Source organism: Danio rerio, chromosome 1, assembly GCF_052040795.2.
Source record: "Danio rerio strain M-AB ecotype USA chromosome 1, GRCz13ab, whole genome shotgun sequence".
Taxonomy (NCBI): domain Eukaryota; kingdom Metazoa; phylum Chordata; class Actinopteri; order Cypriniformes; family Danionidae; genus Danio; species Danio rerio.
In genome coordinates, this window is record NC_141021.1 from 39,865,001 (window position 1) to 39,875,000 (window position 10,000).

The 10,000-nt window shown below is 38.4% G+C and overlaps 1 protein-coding gene across 3 annotated transcripts in view; it reads left to right on the forward strand.

Annotated features, from left to right (window-relative positions):
* galntl6 (polypeptide N-acetylgalactosaminyltransferase like 6) overlaps positions 1-10,000 on the forward strand; it is a 708,600-nt gene that overhangs the window by 105,466 nt on the left and 593,134 nt on the right. For all 3 annotated transcript variants that reach the window (XM_087236265.1, XM_087236264.1, XM_087236267.1), the window contains exon 2: positions 5,582-5,982. The gene's annotated coding sequence lies outside the window, so the exon portion shown is untranslated. The remainder of the gene's footprint in view (positions 1-5,581; positions 5,983-10,000) is intronic.

The following is a 10,000-nucleotide window of genomic DNA, read 5'->3' on the forward strand; positions in this document are numbered from 1 at the left end:
TATGATCTTCAGAACAACCTTTAAAAGACCTCCATTTCTGGCGGACTCCAGCCCCCGAGTGTGTGAGAGCGCAGTGTTGAGTTTATCAGTGGCCACATGCTTCAGTTATACAGTATTTGGGCCCGCAATTAGCCTTTGTTAATGAGATGGAAATGAATTCAGAGAGGCAGTTTGGGTCAGGTGGAATGTATCATGATTATGATAATCTGACAAGCCCCTTAATTGAGGTTTGGGTCAGCTGGGCTATTTATTGAAAGTTAAACTGTGTTTATGGGTAGGAGGATTACATGCTCTGACGTACCGGATTAGAGGATGAAACCAATATACAGATGACATCAATTTATAAATACTTTGAATTTCTGAAATAATAATAATAATAATAGTAATGATAATAATAATAGGGATTTTAGCAAGTGTTTACTTAGTAGGCTCGTGCGCTAGTAATAATTTTGTGAAGCATTAGAGAACATCAGTGAATTACAAAATGTTATAACTAAAATGTTTTGATCACATCTTTGGCCACAGAACTTCTGATCTCTCTCACTTCACTGTGGTCTCTTCTTCATTATCTTCCACAGTTCAGACTGTAGTGAGTTTCTTATTTATAACTTTGTTGCCAAGGAATTCTAATTCAGGTTTAGATCAGGACCCAGGCCGTTTTATCACTTCATTGTTTTCAGAATTGCTTTTAGTGATGATGATCTTTGCATGTGTCACAGTAGCTAAAATACATACAGATGCTGTAAGAACCCTGTTTATACAGTTTATTGGTGTGACTCGCGCAAGTGATAGTCTCTTTGTTGCAACCATCGTACACTGTAAAAAAAAATGCAGGGATCCACACAATTCATTCATGTTGTCCCAACACAAATTAAGTTAACACTTTTAACAAATTTATGTGGATTGAACATAAAATATTAAGTTGTCTTAATAAAATATAAAGATTTTTGTTGTTTTAGCTCATTTTAAATAGGTAGTTGGGAACGAGCAAAAAATTAATTTTTTTGAGTGTACTTTTATATCCAGTGTTTTGATGAAGCGAGCGGAGTAATCACCTCTATCTATTGTCCAACTTTATGACCTCTCCCAGAAGTTCTTTCAGTCTCCCGCTTATTCATAGGGGCTCTGCTACGCTTGCAAATTAGATAAAATACTCCAGAAATCATGGCAATGAGAGAGAATGAGTAAGAGAACAGATTACGGGAGGCATAGTGATGATCTAAACATTACAGGTGCTAGATTAAATTCATAGATCAGTAAAGATTTCTCAGGTGCAAATCCCCTCTTTCTTGTCGATCGATCGAGCTGCTGTGGGGATCTTTAGAGCTGCGGTCATTGTGCTACTATCAATATTTGGAGTTGTGCAAACTATGGGAATAGACTGATTTCACGTGGCCGCCATTTTCAAAAGCGAAATCGAGGCTGCGGTGGTAAGAAACCCGGAAGTATCATTGGGAGTTACATAGGAATGTTGTTTAACTGGCTATATAGCTTATCAGCGAAGAGAAAGTGACACAATTTTATAATTTCACCGCCTTCCGGGTGACCCGGAGGTCGGTTCTGAATGAATGGTGAATACAATAAGGGATATCAGAGCTCATTTTCAGCTAAGTTAAGGAAAATGGCACTAGTTAGCAAATCTTTAGCTAATTTTCTTTCCCAAACAGACGTTTTAGATGCTATTTATCAAACTCGAGTTAATAAACTGATTCTTTCATTATATTAGACTTGTCACGATACTGAATTAAAAGAAAAAAACATAAATTTCCCGCGAACATAAAGGCACTGTTGATGGCTTTCTTAAAACAGTGCTGATTTGCCATTGTGGTCACGTGTTCAACAGAAATGATTGTGATTGGCCGAGAAGGTCATCTGTTCAACGCTGTTTACCGAGCACAACACAGACAGAGGAGCGGTCTTCTTGTTGATTCGACTTAACTTCTAGGCAAGGCTGCTTCGCGCTTCAGTCTCTGTGTATCTGTGTTTGCACTGGGTGAAGAGCAGTAAGCTGAGTGCAAACCAAACAGAGACACGGATACTGAAACGCGAAGCAGCCTTGAAGATCAGTCGATATATCTGCGCTCAGCAGCGATTCCATGTTAGCGGGAAATAGCCGTGTTTAAACTTCAGTACCAGGACAATACTATTACAGACAGCACGAGGGCATGCTGCAGAGTACTGTAGTGTTTTATCGCTCACTGGGTTACATAGACTGAAGCAGGAAATCGTCCTCACGGTGTTTAACTGGTGCCATGAACTGAAGCCCAGGAGGACACTTAAGCGCATCACTGAGATTGTGATGTTGTTTGATGCTAAATTGCTTTTAATTGTTTAAAATAAACTTACTAAATAACATTAAAGTGATGGTTACATCATTTCTGCATTTTAAAATCTCGGCAACAGCTGGAGGTTTATAGTACACGGCATGTTACTGCAATGTTTACAGTGCTGGTCCTATACTTCAGGGTTTCTTCCCACCTCAGCCTCGCTTTGGTTCTTTAAAATGGCGGCCACGTGAAATAAGCATATGGCCTTGCATGTATTCAGACCTGAAAGTTCTGTGTTTTATATTGACAGTTCACTAAAAAAAAAACACGTAAACATATATTAAACTTGTAATATGCTTGTTGCAATAATTGATACTTTATAGACCTGTTTCCTGCCTCTTACCATGACATGTCCAGGCTAAATGGTCCTAAGACCATTTATTGTATGCAACATCCCTCACTTATTCTCTTAGTTAAGGAGAAATCTCAGTTTAAGTAGGCCTATCATACTTAGACGGAAAAATGTGCTTTATGTAATGGCAAAGTTATATAAAGCTTGAAGCATCAGAATTAGTACTCTGTATCGGCTGATCACATGACAGGAAATCGGTCCTCGGTATCGGCTGTAAAAATCTTGATCGGAGCATCTCTAATTGCTTTACATATTTTCTGTCTGACTGGGTTCATTGTCCTGTTAAAGAAATTGCCAACAGGCAACAAAGGTCTCTTGGGAAAGAACTGCATGCTCTTTTAAACCATTGGACGTTTCACACCTGTGATTTAACTCTGGAGCCAGGTTAGCAATGCATTCTGTCAAGTGTGAAACAGAGCAATGTTTGCTTGTTGCTGCTGGATGCTTTGAAACAGAGACAGCGAATCAAAAATTGAGCATCGAGGTATACATTATTTCACAAAATGTGTCGGGTGTAAACAGCAGCCAGTGCAAGGTTAGGTTAAGTAAAAACTGAAAGTCAGAAATGTCTAAAGACAGTTGTCTGCTGTTCCACTGCAAATACTGTATGTGGTTGTATGAAAGGTCTGTCAACATGAAAGGTCTGTTAATGAGTATTCAGATTTTCCATTAGCCCCAGGTATATCCTTACTCTGTTTAGCTCTGAATTGGCGAGCAGTTCCAGCAGCAGTGTAAAATTGATTGGCCATTGAGATTATCTCTGTTTCCCATCCTCTAATTTGTCTTTGGTGAATATGTAGATTTGAAATGACCAGGTTCCCAGAGGTTTTCAATTCAGAATGCCTCACAATCTGTTTTGGTATGCGGTGATAATTCGGGGAAAAACAGGAAAGTTAAGCTGTTATTTTAATAGAGTTTGTCAAATAATACTTTTTTTTCCCCCAAGTGCCACATGAACAATAATAAAAATGATCAATCTGAAAGTGTTCTTAATTTTTAGCTCGGAACAACTCATAAAGTGTTGGTTGCTCTTGGATTTCTGTTCCATAGGATTATCAATTATATTTAGTTTTTTTTTTATTTTCCTTAAGTCTTTACTTAACAGGTTTATAAAGGACATTTCATTTTGACTTACTGTACGTACTGTACAATGCTGTGAGCTAAATGCCAGACCTAAAGGTAACTGAATAATATATTATATTGGAGTTCAGCTGAAAAAAAAGTTATTTCTGGACAAGAATGTGATGCTTAAGTAAAGAAAAATGTTAAACATTTTAAGTGTGTAGCAGTGATGTATTCAAAAACAAATAACATTTAAAGAGCCCCTATTATGCATTACAAAAGGTCATATCTTGGTTTTGGGGGTCTCTGACTCTCAACAACACTCTGATATCAAAAAACACTTTGATTGTCTTAAAATATGCATTTATATTTACCTAATTATCCCAACAACTCCCGTATGATTTGTTCTGTGATTCTTTTTTTTCCAAACCCCTCCTTAGCGTGAAGCTAATCTGTGCTGATTGGTCCAATGACCCAGTCTGTTGTGATTGCCTGACTGCGTTTAGCGCGAGATGGAGAGAAACACTGTAATCAGAGCACAGAGTATATGTGTAAGCCCAATGCAGGAATGCATTAAAGCAATTCAGTTAAACACAAGCATATACTCTTTTCTTAACGCTAACCCCAAGTAACAACGACACACATTCAGTGTTAATCCACAGAGTGGCAACAGTTAAACTATTTTGACACTTGACTGCACCACACATGTGAGAAACAGCTTATGGTGGCCAAAGTAACAAACAGTATGAAGATCACAAGCACAAAACGCACTTAAATCGCTAAAGGAAGAGCATGCATTGTATTTTCAACGTGATTTTGGATGTAATATGTGAAATAGCCCATACAGATTTAACCTGAGAGATACATTACAAGCACTAATCTATTACAGAGACAAGATTACAAGTTACCACACACAATTTACTATATATTTTGCAAACTACAGAAAACCAGACAACCATTTCAATCACACTTCATGTTGTGTAGGAAGGAGAAACACATACAGGATCTGGAGGAAGAAGAAACTGGTCCATACAAACTGTTTAACATTTACCGACTAAGTCCCATGCATTAGTAGTCTTTGCTGATCTTTCCTTTAATAACAAACGGCCGGCGAATCCTGCGCTGCAGGGTAGGTTATTGTATCAATCATCAGAAAAATGACAGGAACAAACACTGCACATGGTTGGCTATGGTGGTGTTGTTGTAAAAATGAACTTCAACCCCTTTATTCTGCACAGCCACATGTCTGGCCATCTCTCAGTGATGCATCTTCTGAAGAGAAAGGCGTGTTCACATTTTATCGGAACCGGCAGTCCATATTTAGTATTGTTTTGAGTCGACATCGATACAAACAGGCAAAAGATCCGGACGAACAACAAATCATTTAAACAACTCTGAGTTGAATATTTTATTAAAAAACAAAGTGTATTTTTAAATTTAACCCTCAGCTGGATGCTTTTGTTCACTTAAAGCTGTGTTGCACACTGCATGTAAGGTGATTTTCAAAAACACATAATACGGGCTCTTTAATTACAAAAATTGATTAAAACCCTTTTAGATATATTTTTAAAAATATATTTGAGATGTCACTTATTTTTGGGACATAACCTATATATTTTTTTAGCTTTTAACTTTAAAATATACTTATTATTAGGAAATATCTGTATACCATTGCATAAATAAATAGCTTTTTTATTATGCTCTTTTACTTTTATCCAAAAAATGTCATTTAACTAGTATAATATCCTGTTCAAAAGAATACTTTTGCATTCACTGTCATATTTTTGTGATCAATGCATGTCATATTTTGAAGCCAGCTGTCATTTCATTTCTTTTCCAGAATACTCCAGCCTCCAGGACTGTCCTGCCCTCGGCCCAATCAAATATGATTTTGAGAGGTGGATAAATCTGAGCGATGCCTGCCACTCAGTCAAGTTCAGCTTCAGATCTTACCACTGTCAAACCGGTTTTGAACCGAGGGTCCACTGCAGGAGATGAAAGCTGGGGATAAAGCCATACAGTACTCGCTGCCTGAATCGATCCTGCAGCCGCCTGCATGTGCATAGATAAGAGAGAGGACAGCACGCGGATCCTCCAGAGCCCCGCTGGAAAAGAACTCCCAGGTTCATCTCCAATCGAAAATACATCTCCTAACCGAGTTTTACAGCACAGCCAATCAATGCTCTTAAACTTCAAAGCAGGCCTGCCGACGTCTCGCAGCACATAATCAGATATCGACAGGTGAGTTTCTCAGCGTGATGGGCCTAGATGCGAAACTGAGTGCAAAACTCACTTACGGTCCAGGTACTGAAATAATGGTAAATCCATGAAATGATATATAAGACATGCTTCAAAAACCAATTTAAATCATTTTGCTTTGATTACTGCATCAAAAAAGGCCCTGTTAAAAAGAGAGACGGTTTAAACTGTGACAAGGTCAAAGAACAATGCGTCATTTATCTCGCTTCTGTGATATGCTGACATTTTATTAGATGATAATGATAAACTGAGAATAAATATTCAAGAAAAAAAAAATGATGACATGAAGCCTGGCCCACAGAATGAGAAGATGCAGGAAGCTTATACATATTCAAAGTTTCAATGCTGCTGCAGTGTTTTGCATTCTCATGCTTGATCTTGTCTAATCATTTCAAGGGTAAAGAGTATTAATTAGCAGATGCAGGTCTCGCTTTATTTACAGCCATAGCCGAATGTCCTTGAAGGCCTTTTTATCTTTAAAAGACAAAGAATTTGGATCAGTTTACATTTCACATTGAGGTCGTGTGAAGGGCAGTTGTCTAAATGTGCCATAAATTTCAGCATTGCTAAAAGTGTTTTGAATTAGGGGCAAATTTACTGCACACAGTATTATTCTCTTATCTTCACAAGCTCTTGGATGAAAAACTGTATCCTTTTGCTGAAGTCACGAGGGAGGAACAAAGCTCACATAAGGAGATTTTTGTATTAACCTGTTATCATTGCGTCAAACGCTGCTGATTTAACTTCCTCCCGCTGTTATGACAAGGGCTTGGATTCACAATGCAGCATTTGCGATTGTCTGATTTGATGACAGACACATTAAGTTGAGTAATGACAGTGTCAGCTGCCTTGATTATGAGGTAGTAAAAGTAATGGGATGTAGATATTTCCGGGCTGGGTGTGGCGTTCGGGAGGAAGGAACTGCATTACTTCATGCTTCAATGTTGAGTGTAGCCGGCTCAATAAAGATGAGCATTTTTCTAGGGCCATTAATATAAAAAAACACACTTGAGTTTTACGTGGTTTTCGTGAGTTCTGAAAGTGTTATAAACTGTTCACTGTGTTGTAATGGGGCTTGTTGCTGTTTGGCAACAAAACTGTTTCACAGCTGTGCGCAACAAAAGTGTGGGATGGTTATTGACAAGGTCTTTTGAAAGACCCTTTTGTTTTCGTTTCTTTTCCATGTTAACAGGATTTTATCCAGCGGCGTACTGTCAACTAATTTAAGCCGAATCATTATTGTTAAAGGTGATTTATTTTCAATGATAATATCATTTACAAAGATGTCAGATCTAATTTGATGGCTAGACGGTGACTTTGTTGACAAGCAAATGTTAAGCTACCCTCTCAAGAATTGCATCTCCCAAGTTCTATTAGGGCGGAGCACAGGGTTCTGGTAATAAGATTATCACACTATTAATAAAAGTATTGTTTGCTTCTAGCATTACCTTGACTTTAGAATTAAATTGACAATTCTATTTTTATTTCAAGCTGGTAAATAAAGGTAACTATAATACTTATACTTGCAATATAAGGCAGAAAAAGATTCCAAAAAATAAACTAAAACTATCAAAAATAATGAGTATTAACTAGGGATGTAACGTTATTGTAAATAACGTCATACCGCAATAGCAATTTTTTTTCGATATTACCGTAGTCGCATGACTCGGTAAAACTATAGGTCTTCTGAGAAAATTTGCTCAGGCGAATGAAGCGAACGGGAGGTAGCGAAAACTACAATTCCTATCAGCCCAGGCGTGGCCATCATCCTTTGCGGTTTGTTGTCGCTACAGATCCAGTAATGCGAAAATGGAGTGTGCTTCTAGTAGCGGGGATGAAAAAGAGCTGGAAATGATCGAACCCAAAGCAGGTTTTGTCGCCGATCGCGTACTGAATAGCGGTGTTGTTGCGCGCGTTCTAATCAGCTGTGTTGTCGCGCGCATACTGTAAAGCGGGGAGGGGGGGTTGAGCGCGCATACTCGAGCGGTGTTGTCGCACACCTACTGAAGGGCAGGACGGAGGGTGTGTTGCGTCGCGGGGGCACTTTTGATCATTTTGGAAGGGCATTTTCTATCCAAGACTAAAAAGGGCATGTGCACTGCACAGGTTGAGCCCTATGTGTGCACGTGCTTGCAAGTTGGGGAATACGACTAATAAGAGTCATGGGGACTGAAGAAACACAGCACACTGTTCAGATTGATGCAGACATTGACTTGTACCGCAAAGAGACCTCTATCTCACTTATGGCTTGTCCTCTCAAGTGGGGGAAAGACAATGCACGCCCACTGCAACGTCACCCACTGCTGTCAACCTGGGCCAAGTCATATCTCTGTCCCAGAAACCTCAGTCCCAAATGAGAGGGTTTTTTTCTGTTGCAGGGGACATTGTAAATACCCAGAGATACCAGCTTTTACCAGATTATAGTTATATGATAATTTTCCTTAAAACCCATCTCTATCTAAGTGAGTGAGTGATTAAATGTCGAATGTGATGAGTTTTCAACAATACTACATTGAAACTTTATTTTTTTACATGGTTTAATAGTTTTTTGTTATTAAAATTGAAGTTCCTGTTTCAAAGCTTACAGATAGAAGGCTAATTTGTATGTCATTGACACTTTTGGCACTTTTTTTGAAGTATTTTCATAAGTTTTGTTTTTCCTGTAAATGATTCAATAAATACCGTACCGTGCCATTCATACCGAGGTATTACCGTACCGTGAAATTCTGATACCGTTACATCCCTAGTATTAACAGATAAAATATGAATATAGAGCAGTAAATAGAGAAACTGTATATAACAATAAAAAAATATGTATAAAAAGACAAACATATAGATAATACAAAAACTACAATACTTTGAACATTATCGATTAAATCTCTCTAAGTAACAACAACTTTTTGTCAAATGTTGTCGTTATGTAAAGCCTATGAGGAAAAATTTAATGTCACCTCTCTGTCAGTTATTCGCCAATCTCCCATTCACCCTCTCTGCACTCCAATAAGAAACATCCTTTCAGTATTGAAGGCATAGTAGTAACATTTAAAGCCAACAGAGGAAGAGACTTTTTCCCAACCATATTTGCATAGAGAGTTTATAAAAAGGTTCACACTCTAAACTGTCATACTGTACAAAAGATTCCCTCTGAGTTACACTAGCATACCCGTTTTGCTTTCTGCAAGCATTGGATATTTGAAAGAAAAGTAGTCCAGTGATTCATTTATTATTATTTAATGGTGTAGTTCCCCTTATGATAGTCATACTGTATGCCATGTGTCAAACACACCTGGGGTTCGTTCTTTGTACTTTGCTTAAATGATCTAGGGTGATTTGGCAGATCCTTGACCTTTTAATCTTGATAACTGATCTCTGACTAGTTTGGTTCTTCAAACAAGTTCGCGGATATCTGGATGAACTGATCTGAGATCGCTGCGTGTGTTGCATTGGAGTATGCCCCCTTTTGAAAATCAAAATTTTCATATGAACTTGTAATAATTAGTCACAAGTGTGACAGTACTAAAAATGTTACATTAAATCTTGAGGTCAGGCTGGCAGTTCTCCAAATTAAAAAGAAAGGTTTTTTCGTTACGCTGTGAAGGAGAGTAAATGACACTTTTCCTTTTCTGGTGAACTTTCCTCTTTAATATCGCTTTACTCATTAGTATGTGTGTCAGAAAAAGAGATAAAATGTGCAGCCATTATTGCCTCTAATGTGATCAAGGCCGTGTCATCTGGGATTCTTGCAGAGATGTCACTGCACACGCTTCCTCCCCTGGTAAAGCGGTGGTCCAGGTGAGATGCCTGGCCTTGTTCATTACTCTTCATTAGTCTGGACTTCATCCCTCAGTGGGACTCAATGACGTGATCAGGGGAACCGCTGCATTTTCTCCGTTCTAGAGCTTTCCTGCTCTCGGCATGATAATGAGCCCATCACAGACTCCATGTTCAGGGGTCATGGATGTCATTTCCCTCTGCAGACAGGCTGAATCTCTTTCTATCA